Raw genomic sequence first — 5,000 nt, forward strand, 5'->3', positions numbered from 1 at the left:
TCGGGCGGTGGCGGAACCAGGCCGGCCCGACCGCTGGGGGCCGCCCGGGCGACGTTTGAATCTGTCGGGTCGGACCGCCGAATCCCGCGGGATTTCGGGATCGAATCTGCGGGTGGAATCGGCACCTCGTCCCGCTGTCCGGTTCCCCCCCCCCCGTCGACTGCAACGGGTTTCCGAGGCCCGTCGGTCAGGCGCGGTTCGCTCCGCAATCCGCCGGCCGATCGGCACCGGGCGGGGCTCTACGGAAAGAGGGGACCCTCCCGCGTCGAGTGCCGGCGCACCGACCCCGCAGGCTGACCGGGAAGGTGAAGACTCACCCCGCTGAATGCCCGGCCCCGGCTACCCTCCGGCTCCGGGGCCATAACTTCGGGGAGGGAGGTCCGATCCCCGCGCGGTCGACGGCAGGCGGTAGGGCTCGGAGGGGCGCGGCCTGGTCCGCGAGTGCCCCGGCGCCGCCCCTCTGCCCGTCCGAGGGACAGTAGGAAATGGCCATACCGCTTTCCGGCCGATTGCCGCCGGACGTCCGGCCGCATTCCCTCGGTCGGCGCGGTCGGCGGTAGCCGGGGGCGAGGGGCATCGGGCGGTGGCGGAACCAGGCCGGCCCGACCGCTGGGGGCCGCCCGGGCGACGTTTGAATCTGTCGGGTCGGACCGCCGAATCCCGCGGGATTTCGGGATCGAATCTGCGGGTGGAATCGGCACCTCGTCCCGCTGTCCGGTTCCCCCCCGTCGACTGCAACGGGTTTCCGAGGCCCGTCGGTCAGGCGCGGTTCGCTCCGCAATCCGCCGGCCGATCGGCACCGGGCGGGGCTCTACGGAAAGAGGGGACCCTCCCGCGTCGAGTGCCGGCGCACCGACCCCGCAGGCTGACCGGGAAGGTGAAGACTCACCCCGCTGAATGCCCGGCCCCGGGAACCCTCCGGCGCCGGGGCCATAACTTCGGGGAGGAAGGTCCGAGCTCCGCGCGGTCGACGGCAGGTGAAAGGGGCCGGTGCGCCGCGGAAGGCGACAGCAGTCCCGTCAGGCTGCACCTCTGCTCGGGCGAACGGCGTCAGGAAAAGGGGAGAGCACTTCCCCACCGATAGCTCCGGAACGCCCGGACCCATTGGCCCGCGGCACCGGTGGCTGCTAGAGGGGCTCCGGCGCCGTCAGCCGGGGTACGTCCCAGGCCGGCCGGACGGCGGGCAGCCGGAGGCAACGGCCTGGAACGGAGCCAGACTTGAGTCGTTCCGTGCCGTGGGCAAAAAGGCAGGGCTGCGGGTCAGCGCAGTTTGGCAAACCTAGCCGCAAGTGCGGGAAGGGCGGAGGAGCACACGGACGCCGCCTTCCCAAACTGAGCCCAAAGTGCCCAGGCATGCCCCCTTGATCTCGCCTAATCAGTGAGCCCAAAATAATTTCAGAGTGTGGAAACCTGATCCAAAAAGGTCGAAAAGAACGGCCAGAGATCAAGTCCGAAAGGGGAAATCAGTAACAAGCAAGCAGAGTAATCATTAACCAAAAAGCGCAAAATTATGTTAAAAGTGTGAAATCATTAACCAAAAAGTCGAAAATAATGTCCAGAGACCAAGTCCGAAAGTACAAATAATTAACCAGTAAGCAGAGTCATCATTAACCAAAAATCGCAAAAGTAAGTAAAAAGTATGAAATCATTAACCAAAAATCGCAAAAGTAAGTAAAAAGTGTGAAATCATTAACCAAAAACTCGAAAATAATGTGCAGAGACTAAGTCCGAAAGGGCAAATGGTTAACCAGTAAGCAGAGTCATCATTAACCAAAAATCGCAAAAGTAAGTAAAAAGTGTGAAATCATTAACCAAAAATCGCAAAAGTAAGTAAAAAGTGTGAAATCATTAACCAAAAACTCGAAAATAATCTCCAGAGACTAAGTCCGAAAGGGCAAATGGTTAACCAGTAAGCAGAGTAATCATTAACCAAAAAGGGCAAAAGTAAGTAAAAAGTATGAAATCATTAACCAAAAAGCACAAAATTAAGTTAAAAGTGTGAAATCATTAACCAAAATGTCGAAAACAATGTCCAGAGACTAAGTCCGAAAGGGCAAATGGTTAACCAGTAAGCAGAGTAATCATTAACCAAAAGGCGCAAAAGTAAGTAAAAAGTATGAAATCATTAACCAAAAAGCGCAAAAATATGTTAAAAGTGTGAAATCATTAACCAAAAAGTCGAAAATAATGTGCAGAGACTAAGTCCGAAAGGGCAAATGGTTAACCAGTAAGCAGAGTAATCATTAACCAAAAGGCGCAAAAGTAAGTAAAAAGTATGAAATCAGTAACCAAAAAGCGCAAAAATATGTTAAAAGTGTGAAATCATTAACCAAAAACTCGAAAATAATGTGCAGAGACTAAGTCCGAAAGGGCAAATAATTAACCAGTAAGCAGAGTAATCATTAACCAAAAATCGCAAAAGTAAGTAAAAAGTGTGAAATCATTAACCAAAAACTCGAAAATAATGTCCAGAGACCAAGTCCGAAAGGGCAAATGGTTAACCAGTAAGCAGAGTAATCATTAACCAAAAAGGGCAAAAGTAAGTAAAAAGTATGAAATCATTAACCAAAAAGCACAAAATTAAGTTAAAAGTGTGAAATCATTAACCAAAAAGTCGAAAATAATCTCCAGAGACTAAGTGCGAAAGGGCAAATGGTTAACCAGTAAGCAGAGTCATCATTAACCAAAAATCGCAAAAGTAAGTAAAAAGTGTGAAATCATTAACCAAAAACCCGAAAATAATGTCCAGAGACTAAGTCCAAAAGGGCAAATGGTTAACCAGTAAGCAGAGTAATCATTAACCAAAAATCGCAAAAGTAAGTAAAAAGTGTGAAATCATTAACCAAAAACTCGAAAATAATCTCCAGAGACTAAGTCCGAAAGGGCAAATGGTTAACCAGTAAGCAGAGTAATCATTAACCAAAAATCGCAAAAGTAAGTAAAAAGTGTGAAATCATTAACCAAAAACTCGAAAATAATCTCCAGAGACTAAGTCCGAAAGGGCAAATGGTTAACCAGTAAGCAGAGTAATCATTAACCAAAAATCGCAAAAGTAAGTAAAAAGTGTGAAATCATTAACCAAAAACTCGAAAATAATGTCCAGAGACTAAGTCCGAAAGGGCAAATGGTTAACCAGTAAGCAGAGTAATCATTAACCAAAAGGCGCAAAAGTAAGTAAAAAGTATGAAATCAGTAACCAAAAAGCGCAAAAATATGTTAAAAGTGTGAAATCATTAACCAAAAACTCGAAAATAATGTCCAGAGACTAAGTCCGAAAGGGCAAATGGTTAACCAGTAAGCAGAGTAATCAGTAACCAAAAAGGGCAAAAGTAAGTAAAAAGTGTGAAATCATTAACCAAAAACCCAAAAATAATGTCCAGAGACTAAGTCCGAAAGGGCAAATGGTTAACCAGTAAGCAGAGTAATCATTAACCAAAAATCGCAAAAGTAAGTAAAAAGTATGAAATCATTAACCAAAAAGCACAAAATTAAGTTAAAAGTGTGAAATCATTAACCAAAATGTCGAAAACAATGTCCAGAGACTAAGTCCGAAAGGGCAAATGGTTAACCAGTAAGCAGAGTAATCATTAACCAAAAATCGCAAAATTAAGTTAAAAGTGTGAAATCATTAACCAAAATGTCGAAAACAATGTCCAGAGACTAAGTCCGAAAGGGCAAATGGTTAACCAGTAAGCAGAGTAATCATTAACCAAAAATCGCAAAAGTAAGTAAAAAGTGTGAAATCATTAACCAAAAACTCGAAAATAATGTCCAGAGACTAAGTCCGAAAGGGCAAATGGTTAACCAGTAAGCAGAGTAATCATTAACCAAAAGGCGCAAAAGTAAGTAAAAAGTATGAAATCATTAACCAAAAAGCGCAAAAATATGTTAAAAGTGTGAAATCATTAACCAAAAAGTCGAAAATAATGTGCAGAGACTAAGTCCGAAAGGGCAAATGGTTAACCAGTAAGCAGAGTAATCATTAACCAAAAAGCGCAAAAATATGTTAAAAGTGTGAAATCATTAACCAAAAACTCGAAAATAATGTCCAGAGACTAAGTCCGAAAGGGCAAATAATTAACCAGTAAGCAGAGTAATCATTAACCAAAAAGCGCAAAAGTAAGTAAAAAGTGTGAAATCATTAACCAAAAAGTCGAAAATAATGCCCAGAGACTAAGTCCGAAAGGGCAAATGGTTAACCAGAAAATCCGTCGAATAATGTCCAGAGACTAAGTCCGAAAGGGCAAATGGTTAACCAGTGGAAGGGCGATCAAGCGGAAAAATTTGCCCCGGTTACCCGGGATGGAGTTCCAGAGGTCCGGCCAGAGTTGTCAAATTCGTCCCGCTGATCGGACGCTTGTCATTCGGGTGGCTGGGGGTTGGCGGGGTATCTGCACAGTAGTAGGAGGTGGCAAGTCGGGACTTGGACGTTTATTCCAAGAGTCCACCCGAGCCTCCAGGTCTGCAGAGACCGACCCTAGCTGCCGCCCAACCGACTTTTAAGCCTTTTTCGGATGGGGATTTTTTCCCATTTTCGTCCATTTTTCGGGTTTTCTGTCGGGCTTAATAGGCGGCAGCCTGACCCCCGGCCGAGGCGGGGGGCGCACTCTCCCTTGCGTAAGGGTCCGGATTTGCCCCGGAAAGTGCCCCCGACGGCCTCCCGACCCGGGTGCCTGCAGGGCGGGGGGAAAGGGTAGTCCCAGCCGCAGGAAATCATTAACCAAAAGACTTAGCCGTCGGGGCAGAGGCTAAGACCCGGGCTGGTGAAATCATTAACCAAAAGGAATGCACCCTTTTCCGAAAGTGCAGGCCGAAATAAGGCGAGCCTTGGGCCGGGAAGGCCAAAACCCCCAACTCATGGAAGTGTATGGGGTCGGACTCGGCGACTTTCCCGGGCCCCGAGTTGACCTTTCCCCACGGGGGCGGTCAAGTTGCTCCCGCCAAGAGGGCACGTTGCATTTGCTGCCGCTCTAGTCCCCGGGCTAGTTAATCAGTTGCCG

Source organism: Heterodontus francisci, unplaced genomic scaffold (genome assembly GCF_036365525.1).
Source record: "Heterodontus francisci isolate sHetFra1 unplaced genomic scaffold, sHetFra1.hap1 HAP1_SCAFFOLD_1284, whole genome shotgun sequence".
Taxonomy (NCBI): domain Eukaryota; kingdom Metazoa; phylum Chordata; class Chondrichthyes; order Heterodontiformes; family Heterodontidae; genus Heterodontus; species Heterodontus francisci.